Below are 20,280 nucleotides of genomic sequence, written 5' to 3'. Positions count from 1 at the left end.
GAGCCAAAATCAAGAGTCTAATGCTCCACCGACTAAGCCACCCAGGCGCCCCAGCCTTCCTTCCTTTCTACCTTCTTTCCTTCCACAAACACTTAATGAGAATTTAACATGCATAGTAGGCAGGACGCACTTTTTGCAATTTATTGGGCTAGAACCAGTCTGTCTTCCATGCGTTTTACCTACTTTTTCTCAACAGATTCTCAGAACTCTGATTATTTACCCTGCACCACTCTCCCTTACATAATTCAGCCAGTCTATCAAAATAATGCTCTATCATTTTGGATTTATGACTGCATCCCTTTGTAGTTGTTTCACTATCTTTTTTTTCTCTCCATAACCAGCCCTTGAAGGCTCGGATAGAATATCCTCTTCCTCTGCCTTCATGGCACAGAGCCAGCGTTTGCTGACTGGGGCCCCCTGAGGGGCGGCATGCTGAGTACTAGCAGAGCACCTCTGTAGAAACTTGTCTGGGCCGGCAGCTCTTCCCACCCTTACTAGACCTCATGTGGAATGTCTCTCGCCCTGTCCTTGCTGGTCAATTTTCCATGTGCCTGCTCCCTTTTTGCAGTAAGAGAGCCCCCCACCCAGGACTACTCCCAACAGGCTCAACGTACGCCGAAACCAGTTGTGCTGGGGAAACAGGAACTATTCACTATACTAAAAATGGATTTTGTTATAAAAGCTATAATGCCGCTCATAATATTATATTAAAAATACAGAAAGCCAAAGAAGAAAATTAAAATTCACCCATAACTCTACCGTCTAAAGATACCGATTTTAATATCCGAATGTTTATCTCTCGAGTGTATTTTCCCACAAAATTAAACTAAGTAAGATACCCAGACTTACTTACTGATGTCATTTCAACTTCTATAATATCATTTCAGATGGTTCCAGAGCATGACATCGTATACAGAGACTCTAAGTTCATTGGTTATAATCACTTTTTAAATATAAATAATGATTCAGGGAATATCCTTATTCATTCATCTTTGTACACCATCCAGTGATTTCATCAAAGGAATCTTTTAAAGATTTTGATGTGCATTGAAAAATTGCCATCCAAAATATTTACAGTCTCCCAATTCCTTGCCTGGAATGGGGTCAGGGGGTACAAGCCTCTGCTTGTAGAAGCTTCGGTTTGCAGAACACCTCCTCCTGGAAATCTGCTAGAGGTCTGCTACATAGCTGGCATCCCAGGTGCCACTGCTTTCCTGAGAGACAGCCACTGCTTCCTGGGGGTCCCCACCCCACCCCCCGCCGTTTTCCTGGTCTTAGCTGACTCCCATATTTGCTGAAGGATGTTGTGAATCATTTACTAACAAAGGAGGTTTGATAGGTAAATTTCTCGTCTTTGCATTTCTAAAAGTATCACTATGAGTAAGACAACAGGTTGATCTAATGGACATAGAGTAAATACAATACTTAATAATGAAAGAAAACACTCTCTTTTAAAATATAGGCTTTAAAAAAAAATTCAAGAATTGACCACCATGGCAAATTACAAATCAATTTTCACCAAATTTCAAAGAGTTAGTATGAAACAGATCTTATCATCCAATCGCAAAACAATTATGTGAAAATTCGGTACCAAAAACATACCATATTTTTACAGCCACGTATTTGGAAATTTTATTTTATTTTAATTTTTTTAACGTTTATTTATTTTTGAGACAGAGAGAGACAGAGCATGAACGGGGAGGGTCAGAGAGAGAGAGAGACACAGAATCTGAAACAGGCTCCGGGCTCTGAGCGGTCAGCACAGAGCCGGACGCGGGGCTCGAACTCACGGACCGCAAGATCATGACCTGAGCCGAAGTCAGCTGCCTAACCGACTGAGCCACCCAGGCGCCCCTGTATTTGGAAATTTTAAAACCAATCTCTAAGTATTTGAAGGGTTAAAAATAGAAATAATACTGTGAATTAGAAAAAATATTTCAGTCTAAATGATAAAAAGCTCTAAATTTCAAAACGAAAACACGTGAGGGAAATGTGTAAACCAAGTATATTAGAAGAGGAGAATGGCTGAACACTAAATAATTGATTTGGATTAAGTGTGCAACGAGAGACGTTAGAAAAAGAACCAGAGAGGAAAACCAAATAAAGGTGAAGAGGGAAAACGGAAGACAAGAGCAACCCTGAAACATAAAACACAGAAAGGCAACAAGATCAAAGTGATAACACAGCTCTGGAAAGAAGATTCAGGTAAGGGAAGCAAAGACACAAACAACATCAGGAATGAAAAAGAGGAACTAACAACATTAAAGATAATGGAGTCATGTTATAAATAACCTGAGCCAGAAACCTTATGTGCTTAGTTGAAACGGACAAACTCCTAGAAAAACATGACTGGTAACAATTGCCTCTACATGAAAAAGGTAGCTGGTAACAACTTAACAGCTGCCTCTAACAGATTTTTAACTGTTACAGAAATTGAATACAAAAAACAAAAACAAAACAAAAAACCCAACACTGGGCCCAAACAATTATAAAGGTGAGTTCTGTGACATATTCAAGAGATATTTACTCAAACTCTTCAAGTTAATGGGAGAGAAAATACTCCCAAATTTATTTCAGGAGATTAATGAAAGCTGGATCCCCAAACTATACAAAGAAAATATGAAAAAGAAAAATTACAGATCAGTCATATTCATGAATACCAATTTTTTGGTTTTTTTTTTTTGTTTTTTTGTTTTTTTTGAATACCAATTTTTTAAAAAACCTAAATTAAATTTTCCAAACATAACCCGGCTAGGTTTTTCTTCCAAATAACATGAGTATAGTCCGAATTATATTGGAAAATATCTCAATATAATTTATCCCATTAGAGATTTAAAGATATATTTATCCCAGTAAGTTTAGAAAAAAATTTAGATGACATTCAGCATTTATCCATTAAAAAAAAAATTAACACCAACCTCTTAGTAAACTAGAAATAGTAATTTTCTTTACCTGATCAAAGAAACCTATTTTAAAAACCACAAAACTGCAGTATTAACATGGTAAGCTGTTGGTGAAATATTAAAAAGTATTGCTTCTAGGGGCTCCTGGGTGGCTCAGTTGGTTGAGTGTTTGACTCTTGATTTTGGCTCAGGTCCTGATCTCACGGTTGGTTCGTTCCTGAGGTCAAGCCCCTAGTCAGGCTCTGCTTGGGATTCTCTCTCTGCCTCTCCCCCTGCTTGTGGGCACTCTCTCTCTCAATAAATAAGTGAATTTAAAAAAAAAAAAGTATTGCTTTTAAATTCAGGAGCAAAATTAAGATTGCAGGGAAGATTATAGCCAGCTCAAAAGGCAAGAAAAAGAAGAGAGAAAGTATAAGAATGAAAAAGGGATGAAAAAAATTCTCATTATTTGCCAATGATATGAATACTCACATGGAAAACTCCAAATAATCTACAGATTTATTATTAGGATTATTGACAGTTTAGCAAAGTTGCCAAGTTTAAAATCAATATATGAAAATTAATTTTTTGAATATCAGTAATAAACAGAAAAACGTCATCTCAAATTTCCAATTACAAAAGCGGCAAAATGAAAAAAAATATCTAAGAATGACTCTAGAGACGTGCAAGTCCTTCATATAGAAAATAATATGGCTTTTTGCAAGATCTTAGAGACACCTAAAGAGATAAAAAGACAGATGTTTGTTGGGAAAGGAAGGTCAATTTTGTAAATATGTACATTTTCTCCATCTTAAATTTTTTTAATGTTTACTTATTTGTTTTTGAGAGAGAGAGCCCTTGAGCAGAGGGAGAGGGCAGAGAGAGAGGATCCCAAGCAGACTCCTTGTTGTCAGCACAGAGCCCGATACGGGGCTCGAACCCACGAGCTGCAACATCATGACCGGAGCTGAAACCAAGAGTCAGAGGCTTAACCGACTGAGCCACCCAGGTATCTCCATGTTCTCCATCTTGATCTGTACGTAGAATTAAAGAAATTCCAATAAAAATTACAACATGGTTTTATACTCAAAACCCTCCTGAAGAAGCCCAAGGTTGCTGATGAGGGTGGGACAGCATGTTGTTTCTGGCACCGTGATCGATTATAAGACTAGAGTAATCACAAGTGTCATATTAGAAGAAGACAGACAAACAGATCACTGGAACAGAATAAGAGAAGCCAGAAACAGTCCCACACATAGATAAAAACTTGATATATGAGAGGGGTGGTATTGCTATTTACTTATATGGGGAAAAACAAATCAAAGCCCTTGTTAGACTGTACATACAAATAAATTAAGGCGGATTAAGAACGTGACTATAAAAGACCCAAAAATGAAACATTTAGAAGATATAGAGGAGAAAACTTCACGGCTTCAAGAAAAAGAAGGGTTTTATTTTGTAACAAGACACAAATCACAAACCAAAGGAAAAGTGGACTCACTTGAATACATTAATCTACTGCATATAGTTGAATACTTTGATACTGTTTATGGTACTAAAGAGAAAGAGAAGAAAAGCCACAAGCTCAGAGAACATAATTGCAACACACCTAAGCGACAAAGGAATCTGTATCCGCAATATAGGAAAAACACCCACAAATCGTAAGAAAAAGAAATCAAGACGAGGACGAGCAAAAGACATCTCCCTATCCCCTGGAGAAGAGACCTAAAATGGCCCAGAAACACGCAAAAAGATGTTCGGTAAGATGAGTAATCAGGAAAATGCCAATTAAAAAACCACAGTGAAAGAACATTGCATACTCATCAGATTCGCCAAGGTTTTAAAAATCTGATGTCAATAGTTGGAGGTGATGCAGAGAGACAGAAACTCTTAAAGACCGCGGATGAAGGGCTTATGAAAATGAGACTGGGGGAGGGGGTAGAATGAGACTGGAAAACAATTCGGAATTATCTAATAAAATTTAAAATGCACATACCTCATGACCCAGCAATTCCACCGCTGGGCATGAACTCAAGAAGCTCTTGCACACCCGCTGACCGGAAGGAGCGCATTCATAGAAGTGGTGAGTATAACAGCAAAAAACTGGAAATAGCCAAGTGACCCTCAACAACAGCATGGACAAAGTGCGGTACTTGTGGTACGAACACAGCGTGGATGAACTACAGTCACAGGCGTCACGGCTGGGTAGCTTTTGGGGATGATGAAAATGGTCTGGAGTGAAATACTGGTGATGATGGTTGCACAGCTTTATGAATATACTAAATATACTAAATGCCATTGAGTCATACACTTTAAAAGGGTGAATTTTATGTTACATGAATTACATTTTAATAAAACTGTTTTGAAAGGCAGATGTAGTGTTGAGTGGGAAAAAAAAAACCCAGAAACACACAGGAAGTGTGGTTTCATTTACATAAAGATCAAAAATAAGGAAAAACTAAACAATGCATTGCTTAGGAATAGATATAGATGTGAATAACTGTAAAGAAAAGCAGAGGAATGATCACCACTAAATTTGGGCTGGAGGGAGGGGGAAGATATGATCAGGGAGGGAGGGCCACAAAGATGTCAAAGGAACCGGTAATCGTCTCTTTCTGAAGCTAGGTCGGGGGTATATGGGTGTCTGTGGTGTTATCTTAACGGTATACAGATTATCCTTTAAAGTGAGGTTCAACTATCTCTCTCTGTCTCTGTCTTTGTCTCTCTTTTGAGAGAGAGTGCCAGAGAATGCCAGTGGAGTAGAGAGGCAGAAGGAGAGAGAGAAAGAGAGCATCTTAAGGAGCCTACACTCTCAGCAGGGAGCCTGATGCTCGGATGGACCCCAAAGCCCTGAGATCATGACCTGAGCAGAAATCGAGAGAGCCCAACGTTTGACCAACTGAGCCACCCAGGGGCTCCTCAACCTCTCTCTTATGTATATATCCGTACATTAAGTTTGTATCTATCTACCTACCTATCTAGATATATGCATACTCATTTATGTGCGTATCTCCTGATTTCTAAAAATTAAATCCCTTCTTTCTATCCTTGCACTGGATGTTTGGTTTGTGGTCTGTCCTTTATAGGGACGTAGTATCTCCGAGGATATTAATTTGAATACTTTAAACATTACCTTCTTTAAACTATCCATTTGTTTTCAGTTTCTGTCTCTCTGTCTCTGTCTCTCCCTCTCTCTCTCTACCCCCCCACCCCCCGACCCTCCTTCTCATTAAAGGCTCTTCTAAGATACCTGGTTATCTTTGGCTGTCTATTCGTATTTTAAACCACCGCGTTGGGAGTTCCGGGTACACATAGGTGCTTTGCTTCATGCGGGCGGACTGGGAGCCAGCCGTGACCCTGACGTCTCCATGCCGTTTGGGGAGGATCTCTTCTCCGGAACCATTCAGTGTCTCAAGAGAAAAAGCCCCACAGTGTTTTTCTCCTTGGGGGTTTTGTCTGTTTGTGGCTGTTGGTTGTTTTGTGGTCCGGGGGAGGTTGGTGCACGACTCGTGTGTATTTGGAGCAAAGGGCTTTCGTAGCAGTCAACTGCTCTGTGTGCGGGATTCCGGCAAATCCCCGCTGTCCAGCCCCCCCGTCTCGCTCCCGGCTTCGTTCCGCTTGGCATTGGCCGGGCTCGTGTCCACCGGGTCTGCAGGTGTGGCAGCCCCTCCTCCACGTTATTCGCCCGCCACGCGCGCACCTGTTCTCCGCTTCCTCTCTTACCGCCTCTGCGTGTGGCGTCTCCCATCTGCTGATGACCGCTTTTCCCTGCTCGGGGTTCATATATCTTAATTGCTTACTGTTATTATACAGAGGGATCTTTGAGGCGAGAGGAGGAAACATGTCCAGTAAATCTGTCACCTTTAACCAGAAATTAGGTTACTTTTAAAATAAAAGTAATGAGAAGAAAAAGGACTACTGTTTATCGAACCCTAACCAAAGGCCAGGCACTAGTCTGAAAGCTTCACATGTATCCTTTTCTTAATCTACACAACCACCCTATGAGGCAAGCGACTCTTAACTTTTTTCCTACTTTACAGGTGAGAAAACAGAGAGATGGGGACAGTAAATCACTGCCAGAGATCTCAGGGATAAACAAGGAGTGGAAGCAGGATATAAATACAAGTGATCTGACTCGAGGAGCACTGTCCCTAATCGTCATGTGACATTAGATACATGATAGATAGATAGATAGATAGATAGATGATAGATAGATGATAGATAGATTGATAGATGATAGATAGATGATAGATGATATAGATAGATGATTGATAGATGATAGATAAACAGTCATTCAACCTGAAGGTCCTATAATCAATGGTGGTAGATGAAAGACCAAAATCTGTGTCCTAAGCTGAAAGAGTGAAAATCCACTCAGAACGAAAAATAAAAAGCAACCCTGTCCTTCATCAGGTTGGCAGGACAGACACAGATAAAAACTAGCTGCAAGATTAGCAAGAAACACTGTTTCCCCAAAGTTATGCAGCAGATTGGAAATGTCATAAAGAATACAGCCCCCCTGTTTGAGTGACCACTTTTGTCTTCCTGGTGATGCTCCCAAACTCGCTTTGCCGGGATACCCAACTGGTAAATGGCCCTTGTCTCGCGACAGCACTCAATCCCTAGGTAATTTCCACATATCTTAATCCTGCACTGGCAACAGCAATCAGTTCAGAACAGAACCTCACTTCCCTGAGACTGTCCTCAAAATTCTCCGGCAGGAACCCAAACCTCACAAAAGACACGTCCCCTCTTTCCTCTTGTTGACCCTCATTCTCCACTTCCTCTGGAATACCCTCCCTCACCGCACTGAGTCAATAAATGTGACTTTCTCTTGGCTAATTAGGTTTCAGTATATAGGTATGTGTGTTCTTAGAGATTCATTCCTTTGGCTTTAAATGCTTGAGCTTTCTGTGGCGTCAGAGCCCCCGACGGGGTCAGATGTGGAAAATCTTATGAAAACCTTGGGAAAGAGGGGTGCCCTTGAAAGGAAGAGAGGTCAGGACTTGGAAGGCACATCTAGCTACTTTGTTTTTTTTTTTTTTTTATTTTTTTTTTTAACGTTTATTTATTTTTGAGACAGAGAGAGACAGAACATGAACGGGGGAGGGGCAGAGAGAGAGGGAGACACAGAATCCAAAACAGGCTCCAGGCTCTGAGCTGTCAGCACAGAGCCCGACGCAGGGCTCGAACTCACGGACTGCGAGATTGTGACCTGAGTCAAAGTCGGCCGCTTAACCGACTGAGCCACCCAGGCGCCCCACATCTAGCTACTTTGTATTCTGTGCTCGGGTTGGCTTAGTCTTTCCTCTTGCCTGGTCTCTGGGCACTGACTCCTTCCAGGAAGGTCTCAGTTTTAGGAGTCAGGTTCAATCCTGCCTGGGGCACTTACTTGCAACTGCCATTTCTGAGCTGATAACTATCTCCACTCTACCCCTTCCCTAGGAAGGACCTACTTGAGTCAGGTGGAGCTTCCTCATAAGCGTCTTAGCTGAGAGAGAGGATACCTAGCCCTCAGGCCCAGTCCATGGTGGAGAGTTCCCCAATCCCGGGCAGCATGACTGTGAGAGGGGCTGAGCCCCTGTCCCAGCCTTGACTGTGTTGGGGTTAGGGCCAGGAAGGCAAGTGGGGTAGGAAATATCACTACTTTTGGAGCTCTGGAAAAAAAAAAAAACAAAAAAAAAAACAAAACCCACCAGATTCCTTTTGGAGTAAAAGGGCCCTCGGGGCTAAGGGGCGCCTGGGTGGCTCAGTCAGTTAAGTGTCAGACTCTTGATCTCGGTTTAGGTCTTAATCTCGGGGTTTGTGAGTCTGAGCCCTGCAGACTGCCCTGAGCCTGCTTGGGATTCTCTCTCTCCCTCTCCCTCGGCCCCTCCCCCACCCATGGCCCTCTCTCCCTCCCTCCCTCCTTCTCTCTCTCTCTCTCTCCCTCTCTCTTTCTCAAAATAAACATTTAAAAGAAAGGATCCTCAGGGCCTTGACGGCTATAGATGAGTCCCCGTGGACATAAGGTCATCTTTATTGTTGTTGTTACTGATATTATTGATGCTTTTTACACTGGTATTATATTTTTAATTGGTATTGTATTGCATTTTTCCAAGTACCTTCACACTGGTTTTTCTCCCGGTTACATGTACACAGTATGGGCGGTCCATCCCTCATTTTACAGTTGAAGAAACAGAAGCCCAGAGAAGCTGTGGCTACTTGCCTATGTCGGTGACAAAGCAGGGGTCTAAAACCACAATCCCCCGCCCCCAGTCAACGGTCCATCCAATTTCTCCCGACAGACTAGCAGAACACTGAGCAGTGAGTGTTGGGAGAATCGCCTGAGCCCGGGGTGTGTGAGCCGTGGAGATGCCCGGAGTCTAGGCCATCAGTTCTCAGGGGGCAGAACTACAGACTCCAGAAACGGGTTCCTACTTCCACATCTCCAAGCCAGAACCTATCTATTAATGCCACCTCCGGAAGCCGCCCAGCCCACATGAGAGTGGGGCCGTGCCCTGGGCTCAGATTATATAAGTGGAGTCTGGGCAGCTGCCAGCTGTCAGGAGAGGAAGGGGTGGAGGAGGGCGCTGCCTCTGCTCTGGCCTCCCCAGGGTGAGTGTGGGCACAAGAATGCAGAGAAGGGCCCCAAGCCAGGCCAGGTAGGTCTTTGCCTTGCAGCCAGCTCTGCACTGACAGGTTCAAACCAGTCTGTGGCTTAGCCCACACTTCAGGAATGGGGGGAGGTGGGGGGCTATTCTTCTTCTTCTCCTCCCCGCCCTAAACTAATTAGGCTGTCCAGGAAGAGGGTGGACAAGGCAAGAGGCAATGGTTTGGGGAAAAACGTGCTTCAGGAAGGAGACAGTGCCTGGGACTGGAGGCCCCTTCTGCTCTTCTGAGCACTGGCCCCTGAAGTCAGGTTTTAGACCCACAGACACTGCGGAGTCTTTATTGGGAGCGTTCCAGGCATCGGTGTCTCTTTCACTCAGTTCGACCCCCCGAATCGACTTTCAGCTTTTTATCCATTCTGCCTATAGCACCCGGAGTGAGCTTTCAAAACACAAATCTAACCAGGTCGCCCCCCTGGTCTCCGATCGTGCATCAAGTCCAGATTCCTCAGCATGGCCAGCCAGGCTCTGCTCTAGAACAGCCTACCTTCAGCCTCACCGTGCCCCTCTCTCCTCACTGCTAACCAAGCTAGGCTCAAGTTCCCGGAGAGGGCTGTGTGCTCTCCTGCCTCAGGATCTTTGCACCTGCGATTTATGCTGCCTGGAAGGCCCACTGTCTCCACCCCTCAGCCCTTTCCCCTTTCTCTTCCCACTTATATACCTCAGATCCCTCGGATGTGAGCTCGTTGTCTTCTTCAGAGAACTCTACCCCAATACTGTACCCCTTACGGTCCCCTTACATGCTCCAAAAATACTCCTTATGACAATTGTCGCTATTCATTTAATGTCTATCTCAGCCTTTGCTGAACTGAATTGAATGCTCCAGGAGGACAGGGAACCCGTCCTACTCACTACTGTATCTTCAGCACTGTCTGGGGGCGAGTCAATTACATTCAGTTTACTGAGAACCTAATAGTCAGATTCAGCAAAGACTTGTGAGTACTGGACCTAGGATTTGGACCCAGGCCTGGAGGCGTGAGCCCAGAGCGCATCGCCTGTTCCCACTGGGCTCTGCCGGCCGGTGGGAATCTCAGAGAGGTACTAAGACCTTGGTCTGCCCTGGAGGAACAGATTGTAAAGTTGATAAGAAAAAGATACAGACACAGGAAACAACCGGAAGCCATACGTGCCTCTGTGATTTGGTACCAAAGAAACTGATACGAACAGTAAATGAAATCGGAAATCAGAGAAGGGAGAGATCCCCAGGGGAGTGACGGATGCCTGCAGCGATGGAGAGGCAGGAAAGGGCATTCCAGGAGGCGAGACAGCAGAAGAAGTGAAGACAGGAGCAAGTCAGCACGGGCGGGAACCCCCCAAGCAGACTGTGCACGCTCCTGAGGGGTAAGAGAGGAAGCATGAAGAGGAGAGGCGGTGTCTGTAGCCGAGGGTCCTGCGTGGCAGACAGAGAAGTGGCCGCACTGGCGACGGGAAGTCATTTGAGATTTGGGATGCAGAGGGCAGCCTGAGGCTAGTGGAGTTCCAGAAGGATCATCTGGGAGTGGTATGCAAATGAACTTCAGCAGGAGTGCCTGAGTGGCCCAGTACGTTAAGTGTCCATTTCTTGACGTCATCGGCTCAGGCTGAACCCCGCGTTGGGCTCTGTGCTAACAGTGTAGAGCCTGCTTGGGATTCTCTCTCTCTCTCTCTCTCTCTCTCTCTCTCTCTCTCTCTCTCTCAAAAGAAATAAATCAACATAAGAAAATGAACTTCAACAAAGCAGAAAGAAGAAAAGGCAGGGAGGAGGGATGGACAGGTGGAAGAAGGAAGAGAGGTAGCCTTTGCTGAGCGCCTAGCAGGCCTTTTATAAAAGAGACCTCATCTGGGGCGCCTGGGTGGCTCAGTCGGTTAAGCGGCCGACTTTGGCTCAGGTCATGATTTCGCGGTCCGTGAGTTCGAGCCCCGCGTCAGGCTCTGTGCTGACAGCTCAGAGCCTGGAGCCTGTTTCAGATTCTGTGTCTCCCTTTCTCTGACCCTCCCCCGTTCATGCTTTGTCTCTCTCTGTCTCAAAAATAAATAAACGTTAAAAAAAAAAATTAAAAGAGACCTCATGTAATCCTGTCAACAGCCCCGAATGGTGTGTACGTTTGTCCCTGTTTTGCAGATAAAGAGGCTGGAGTGTAAAGACGTAAAGTGACCTGCCTAGGGCTGCGTAGCCAGAGAGGAACCAGAACGGACGCTTGGGTGTTCGCCTCCCAGGCAAGCAAGCTTTCCTCTGTATCACAGGGAAGTGGGTGTCACCTGACAGCCCAGTTAGGAGACTGTTCAAGCAGGGAGGTCGCAGGCTGATGGCTTTGGGTATAAAGAGACTTTCCTGAGCTCAAATGAGTCTGCCTGTCTCTGGGACCCGGCTCTAAAACATGCCCTGAGAGCCAGCAATGAGGTCAGGGGCAGCACAGGGCCAGTCCCGGGAGAAGTGTCTAGGGTGGGACCACACGGCAAGTTGAATCCAAAGTAAAGTCTCGGGAGATGCAGTTAGAGCCCAAGAGTCCACCTGGCCGGGGAGTCGGGGTAACTGGGTTCTAGTCCCGGAAGCCCCACTTTGAGACTTTGGGTCGGGGACTCAATCCCTTCATCCAACAGACGAGCTTCTTCGTCTGTAAAACATAATTACATATCTCAACTTCTTCTTCTGTGTTTTGACATCCGAACGATCTTATGACTGTGGGCATGTTTTGTCCCCCGAGAAACAATGGGCTGGTGGAAGGGGTGGTTGTCAGAGATCTGGAGGAGATGGGCAGGATGTCCCAGGGCCCTGTGGACCCTCTCGGGGCTGGTGCCCTGAACTGGTTTGTCATGAACCATTTCTCCCTCTGACCTATGGCTTCCATCAATCCATTGCTCATGTAAGCACCCACCCTATTTAAATCACTGCGCTGGCCAAGTATCGTTCCAATCCTCTCGGCACCCATCTTTCACTTTTTCCTTTTGCTGTTTAATCAAATGAGGTCGTCAGACTAAGCCATTGCGCTGTTGGTAAACAGTGAGTTACCTCCACCCAAATACTGAGACATAGTAAAATGCTTCTTTTGCATTTTCCGCAGCCCGTCTCCCTACTCCAATAAATTCACCATCTGTGGCACGTTTGGGTTATAAATTGCAGGTATAGCTCACCAGCATCAGTCACAGGATGAAGAAAAGGGAAGCAAAGTGCTTACTGGTTTTCACTGCTGGTTACCTTTAAAACACGTTGCATTTGGGGCGCCTGGGTGGCGCAGTCGGTTAAGCGTCCGACTTCAGCCAGGTCACGATCTCGCGGTCCGTGAGTTCGAGCCCCGCGTCGGGCTCTGGGCTGATGGCTCAGAGCCTGGAGCCTGTTTCCGACTCTGTGTCTCCCTCTCTCTCTGCCCCTCCCCCGCTCATGCTCTGTCTCTCTCTGTCCCAAAAATAAATAAACGTTGAAAAAAAAAATAAATAAAACACGTTGCATTTTATGCGCGTGGACGAGGGAGCCTACCTATTGACCGACACGGTGCCTTGCAAATGTATCTTTCACAGCAAATACATTGCAGGGGGATGGGTATTTTCATTCATTTGTGCCAGAACCTCCAAAGAAAAATAAAATGCCAGTATGTTGCTCAAGCGCACATAATTCTTACAAAACAAAACTACTGTAAAATATCTGGATGCAGCAGACCCATCCCAGTAGCCTAAGGAAACAGTGCTCCCAGGTGTCTTTGTGGATACATGTCTCTACAAGCAGGCTTGCTGTCTTTTGTCTGTGCACATCTGCTTAGCACTGAACACTTTGAAGGTGCCGGGGCAGGGGCGGGGTGGGGGGGGGGGGGGCTCTGAAGATCAGGGTCAGAGAGGCCAGCCTGGGAGGATCCCGGTTTCGGACCCAGGCCTACAATCCAGAGAAACAAAGAAAAAGAGGCCGAAAGGCTGAAGCGCCGAGGAGGGATCGGAGAGACGGGAGAACAGCAGGATCCATAGAAAGACAGGCCCAAAGGAAGATAGCAAGGGACATTACCCGGAGCTCAAAGAGTTTTTGGCTTTACTGAAAATGGGACCTGCTGTAGGGAAGCATCCTAGATGTCCTTGACTCTTTCGCATCACGTTAGCCCAGTTTGTATGATCAGTTTGTTTGGGAATATTCTCTGCTCCCTGAAGGCAGGGGTTGGGGACAGGATGGGAGAGGATGGGGGTCCCCAGATGTTTGGGCAAGTGGCCTTTGAGTAAATCCACCCTGCACTCCTGTCTGCTGGCAATCCGTTCATTTATTCATCCAACACCTGCAAGAGGCCGGGCATGCTGGGAGTCGGGCGAACAGAGAACAGAACCCAGTCCCCTCATGTTCTGCGATAAAGCCGCAGAACTAGAACTCCTGCCGGCCACACCAGTCTGTGGCTGGACTCAAATAAGGGAGTTGAGCTCTGATGGCTCTTGTATTCTCTTATTGAAGAGTTCTGCCTTTCTTACACTTTCCCATCAAATTCTTGGGAAATAATTCCAGCCGTGGCGCAGCTAGACCACAGGGGATATGCGGATGGTCTCCATCTGGCTTGGGACCCCTGGAGGACAGGGGGGCGTCAGAAGCCTGGCATGGGGGTGTGGTGGCCATTCTATCAGACCAGTGCAGGAGTCAAGTGAGGAGACTGGACTGCTGACATGCGGTGGCCTGGCGTCTTCGGTCTCCCGGGTCTTCTTGTACCTCTGAGGGTTAGGAAGATGCTTTGTTCAACGGCGGGGAGCAGCCCAGAGGGTTGGGGCCTGGACAAGAGAATGCTGAAGGACATCCAAGAACCTCAGACCCCCTCAGCCTTCAGAGGGGCCATCCCTCGTGTGCGCAGCACCAGGCTCTCCCACCTTGCATCTGGGTCGGCATGGCTAATGCATGGTGCCCAGCTCAATCTGTTGACTGCCTTGCTTCTTCTCTCCTCCCCCTCAAACTCCGTCCTCCTCAGGCAATTCACGTGCCCTCCCCTCATGCACGGGCCTGCAAGATGGGGCCAGTCAGCCTGCCTTCTTGAAATCCTGCTGGAATAACGAAGGACACAAAGCAGCACCCATTTCTGTCCGTTTTGGGAGAGCACCCAGCCTTCTGAGGCCCTTCCTTCTCCCTCCACAAGCTCACCTCACTTGCTCCCCTACTCCTTTCCGTCCTCAGCCTGGGAAGAGAATGGCAAGAATCCTTCCTCCCTGTTGAACCGGTTTGTCTACTTTCTTCTCCCTTCCCCAGAGCCCAGGTCTCATTAAGCCCAGATTCCTCTGTGTGTGTTGAGGGGAGGGGGCACAGGGCAGGGTGGAACTAAGGGGGCTGGCACTGATGCTAAGGGGCAGAGAGGGGGATGCATTTATTTGTTCATATAGGACTTCACTTTTAGCAGACTGAGCTTTCCATGGTGGCTATCTCATGTCCTGGTCCCCACCCAGCAGCTTTAACCCCGTCTTTATGAATCTAATTCCAATATGGCGGCGGGGGGAGGCGGTCTCCACACTACCAAGAAATTTTTGGACACTGGCTGGCTGGCTGTTTTACAATTCAACTCAATTCTGACCAGGCCTCCCCGGAGACAGAGTCAGATCCCACAGGTTAAGGGCTCAGTCTCCAAGACTCCCCAACTTCACATGTTAATCACTAGGCCAGGTTGTCCCCTGTGCCTCTGACCAATCAGCTTTAACTCAGAGGTTCCCACAATCCTCCCCCCCCATGTTCACAACCCATTAGCTCTCTAAACCCCATCCTTTTTTGGTTTTGTTTTTAACGGAAGCTTCATTGCATAGTCACAGTTTATTAATTCACTGGCCAAGGGTGACTGGACGCATCCTCCAGCCCCCACTCCTCACGGGCGGGTGGGGGGCGGGTAAGGTGGGGTCTTCAGGTAAACAACTCCCATCCTTAGGTGACCTAGGGATATTCCAAAAGTTGCCTCATTAACACAACAAGAGAAACTTTTATGATTCTCACCATTTAGGAAATTCCAAAGGTCTTAGGAGCTCTGTGTGAGGGCCCAAGATACATTTCTTATTACCTGTCACAGTCCCACCTGCCCCTAGCTCCTTGTCTCCACGGTCTCCATAAAATCCAAATGACCCACACAAAGGCTGCTAATCTGTGAGCCCAGTCCCAGCTTCCCTCCTAACCAGCCCCCCTGGAAGGCTCCTAAAGGCCCGCACTCTGTTTCCCTGCAGAGCCTCACCGACAGCTTAGTGTTTTCTTCCCCGCTTTGCCTTGGAAAGGTGAGTAGCTGAGACAACAGACTCACCAGGGAACCGGCACATCACAGAGGAGGTGGCTCTCTAGAAATGCAGGCTCAGGGACACAGGACTCCGGCATCATCGAGCTGTGCCCCCCTCCCCCCTGCAGTGGAGGCAAGTCCCAGCTCCCTCCACGTGGCTACCTGGCCCCGCTCCCATCTCCGTCGGAACAAGCCCAGAATTCCTGGGTGTGAGGAGGGCCTTATCAGACGAGGCGACTAGAAGCGTGATTGCCAGGCCAGGGTCCAAAATGCAGGGTCTATACCACAGCCACGGCGTCTGAAAGGACAAGGGGGGTGGGGGGGGGCTCACTAACCGCGGCTTCCTGCTCCCCCTCTTCCTGAATGCAATCCAAGCTCATTCGCAGAGCGGAGGCGTCTGCCGAGGCCAGGGTCTTATCAAAGGGCCTTTTGTCTCCCTGAGCTAAACATTGACTCATTGTTACCTTTCTGCCCGGACTTTTCCAGAGGTGGGAGGCGGCCCAGAGCCTCGGGTCTGCCCGTGGCCTTGAATGCAGTGGTGCCAGAGAAAGAGAGCAGCCCTGCTCTGGGAGGGGGCAGACCCTGGGGCAGGCCTATGTGGTGGCTTTGCTCAGGGCTTCCCGCCCAGGGATGACGGGGGATTTAGCAGGACGACTGGACGCGGGGTTACCTTTCTTCAAGATGAGGCATTCTTCCACCTTTTCCTTCCCGCCTTCTAAGCTCAAGCCTGTTGAAGAATTCTCCTCTGCTGGCTTCTCAGATGAAGCACTTTATCCTTTAAAGAAGGGGATCAACATCCTCTGATCTGTCAACACTTCCACATCCCCTCGGCGGTTACGTACCTCCCCTGAGTCATGCCCATTTGCCCTCTTTCTGTGGTGCTTTCTGTCGGCCTGCTTGGTCCTCGCGTTGGAATGCTTTCTGAGGGCATCGTCTAGGTCTCCCCCATTAGACTGGAAACTCCCTTCTTTGCAACTCGAAGCCTGAATACAAGCAGTCATGTTCTGTACATGTTTGTTAAATACTGATTCTACGGGGCGCCTGGGTGGCTCAGTCGTTTGAGCGTCCGACTTCGGCTCAGGTCATGATCTCACAGTCTGTGAGTTCGAGCCCCGCACTGGGGCTCTGTGCTGATGGCTCAGAGCCCGGAGCCTGCTTCCGATTCTGTGTCTCCCTCTCTCTCTGCCCCTTCCCTGCTCATGCTCTGTCTCTCTCTCTCAAAAATAAGTAAAAACATTAAGAAAAAAAATTTTTAAATACTGATTCTAGCCTCAGCTCTCCTGTGGACAGTGTTTGAAAGGTCTATGTGGAAAGTCTCTCTCTCTCTCTCTCTCTCTGTCTCCCTCCCTCCCTCTCGGGATTGGATTTAAGCTGCAGGTTATATCATGTAGATCAACCACCCACTGCTGACTATAGTTACGGCATTGACTATAGTAAATGGCACAAAATGAGTTGAGTTAGATTCCTCCCCAAGCCTCGAAGGCAACTACGTGTCTCAGGAAAGGGTTAATCACCTCCTCTCCACCCGGAGACACACCCCCAAAAGTCATTAAGTGAGAAGTGATAACTTCAGAAGGAAGAATTTCCTCCCAGCCTGTGTTCAGCTGTGCGGGGGCCCAAGCTCCTTTAACACTGATGCCACCTGAGAAGGACCCCAGCCTGGGCCCACATGGAGGCCCCGGGGCACCAACATGCCAGTCAGCTCCTTCACCCACGCCCAGCATTTTCTACTAGAAGCAAAGCTCTGACACAGCCTCAGTGTGTCACAGGGCATGCCTCCTTTCTGCTAGTCTGCCTTCCATCCCTCCCCGCTTCTGTCCAGGGGCCGAGAGGACCCTGGAAGGCAGTGTTAGCGTTCCGCTGACCCAGACCATTTCCAGAATGTGCCTTTTCTGCCCTCTTAAGCATATAGTCCCACTCCTCAGTGCTTGGAGGGTGTATGTTCCAGTTCCCTTCAGGTACCAAGAGCAGCTTCAAGAAGTCAGGATGCCGGAGCGGTGCACTCGGGTTCTGGGAATGAGCAAGGGTGTGAGCACGAGTTCGTTTATTCCACTAGAAAATGGGGGCAGTGGCTTTTGCAGAACAAATGTTTTCTGCTTGGGTGTGTTTACGTAGTAGCTGTATGCTGGTGAGAGAGGGGGCCTCGGGCACAGCACCAGGGGTGAGGACAGCCCCACGTGCTCCCCAACCTGGACTGACCCAATGCCACCTTCCTTTCTCTGCACACTCACACTTTCCTCAAGAGTACATGGGTCTGACCTCACCCGACTTCAGTATCAACACGCGTTCTTTTCTGTCATTGTTCCGAATGCAGTTTACTTCTCATCCCTACCTACGATGGCTGATGGCTATTCTAGACCTTTTGTCTTAGCAAGGGCCTGCCCCTTCGCCTACTTCTCTTGCCATCAGCGGTTGACATTCAGAGGGAAAATATTACCCATTAAGAGGGAACTCCTTCCATTTCTCAACCCGTACCCCTAAAGTTGGGTAGTTTTTTTTTTTTTTCAATCTTTATTTATTTTTGAGAGAGAGAGAGAGAGAGAGAGAGCAGGGGAGGAGCAGAGGGAGAGGGAAATACAGAATCTGAAGCAGGCTCCAGTCTCTGGGCTGTCGACACAAAGAGTCCAACGCGGGGCTCGAACCCACGGACTGTGAGATCACGACCTCAGACGAAGTCGGACGCTTAACTGACTGAGCCACCCAGGCGTCCCACCCCCGTCCTCCCCCCCTTTTTTTTCTTTTTACATCTCTCCATGCTTTGCTTCTTCTCCCCTGACCTGGAAGAGAAGATGCTGACCCTTTTTCCTAAGAATTCATTCTTGTTCACTAGATTCCATCCCTTCTTTCCTTCAAGAACCTTGCTTTATAATGATCACCTTTCCTATATGTTTTTTTTCCTTCGTAGACTCCTCAGTGTATGATCATGCTCAAATGTTTTCCATCCCAAAGCAAAACCAAAACCAAAACAGAACAATCCTCCTTGACCCTGATGACCTATCAATTTCTCTAGCTTCCTTTCACCTTACAGCTAAGCTTAAATTGCATTCACTGTCTCACGTCCACGTACTGCACACAGTGCTCCTGGGTTAGCTTTCCACATGCAAATCTCCACCGGAATTGCTTTTGCTGAGATTATTGGGGACGTCCAAATTTCTGCATCCAATGGAAACATTTTATTTATTGTCATATTTGACGTATCTGGGGCATTTGATACTGTTGACCATGTACCCTTCTAAAAACTCTTTTAATTAGCTTTCAAAGTCTCTCTTTCTCTCTCTGTCTCTGTCTCTCCTATCTTTCAGAGAACACCTTCCATATGTTATTGTTTTTTTTAAACATTTATTTATTTTTGATACAGAGAGAGACAGAGCATGATCGGGGGAGGGTCAGAGAGAGAGGAAGACACAGTATCTGAAGCAGGCTCCAGGCTCTGAGCTGTCAGCACAGAGCCCGACGCAGGACTCGAACTCATGGACCCCGAGATCATGACCTGAGCCCAAGTAGGACGCTTAACCGACTGAGCCACCCAGGCGCCCCCCTTCCATATGTTTATTAAACAAACATTTGTCAAATGCTCACTATGGGCCAAGCATTCTTCTACAAGATGGGCAAAGCCCTTGTTTTCAAAGAGCTTATTTTTGGTTGAGGGAAAGAGATGGCAAATAAAATAAGTAAGCAAAATAGGAGATAGTGGTGAGTCCAATGCAGAGAACTAAAGGGTGGAACTCTAAAGGAAAAGATCGAGGGTCATCTTTAGATGGAGTATCAGTGAAGCCTTCTCTGAAGATCTAAAATTTAATCAGAGACTTGAAAGATAAGGAACCAGCCATGTAAAGATGAGGCGAAAAGAATTCTAGCAGAAGGAACAGCCAAGGCAAAGTCCAGAGCTGGGTCAAACTCCATGTGTTTAAAGAACATGCAGACATATTCCTGCATAAAGCCCTGCGACCCACGAGGATGAGGTGGCGAAGACATAGGAGAAGCAGGTAGCACCCGGAAAACAAGAGGAGAAAGGGTTTCAAAAAGAAGGGAGTTGTCCATGAGAAGGATTGCTCAGAGACAGAATAAGATGAAATCAAGGGGGACCATTAGATCTGCCAACACGGACACCACTGCTGACGTTCGCAAGTGCAATCGTGGGGGCATGGTGGACACGGACGCGTCTTTGAAGGGGTGGAGGTGTGAGCGTGGGGTGAGAAAGGAGAACCCAGGACTATTTCAAAGAACATTCCCACAGGAAAAGCAGAGAGATTACAATCACATTTGATTGCCTTTCCCTCCAGCTAGAACGTGAGCTCCTTTCTAAACTGGATTTGTCTTCCCAGTATTGGGTAGAGGGTTGGAACTCAGGAAATTGTACAATGAATGAATGAATGAATGGACGAACTGAAACCAGAGACCTTGATTCTATCCCCAGGTCTATGCCTTCTAACCTCACGAGCTCTCGCAAACTCATTTTCTTCCTACGTAAAGCGAGAGTGATAATTCTACCTTTGCCAAGATCACAGGGCTGTCTGGTGTTCAAATGAAGTTATTCGTTTATGGTAGCTTTGTAGTGGCAGAAACAGC

The 20,280-nt window shown here is 47.1% G+C and overlaps 1 long non-coding RNA gene across 2 annotated transcripts; it reads right to left on the bottom strand.

Moving 5' to 3' along the window:
- Window positions 1–13,731: 13,731 nt before the first annotated feature.
- LOC115504684 lies at window positions 13,732–16,580 on the bottom strand. Of its 2 annotated transcripts, none has more exons than XR_003965754.1 (3): window positions 16,382–16,580; window positions 15,739–16,009; window positions 13,732–15,380 (listed from the first exon to the last, which is right to left on the bottom strand). It is a non-coding gene; the product is annotated as an uncharacterized LOC115504684 (long non-coding RNA). The 2 variants fall into 2 exon arrangements; XR_003965755.1 differs by having other exon boundaries at window positions 15,874–16,009; window positions 16,382–16,560.
- Window positions 16,581–20,280: the final 3,700 nt, after the last annotated feature.

This window comes from Lynx canadensis, chromosome F1 (genome assembly GCF_007474595.2).
Source record: "Lynx canadensis isolate LIC74 chromosome F1, mLynCan4.pri.v2, whole genome shotgun sequence".
NCBI lineage: Eukaryota > Metazoa > Chordata > Mammalia > Carnivora > Felidae > Lynx > Lynx canadensis.
Note: the sequence above shows the minus strand (reverse complement) of the source record. Positions and strands in the feature narration are given on the sequence as shown.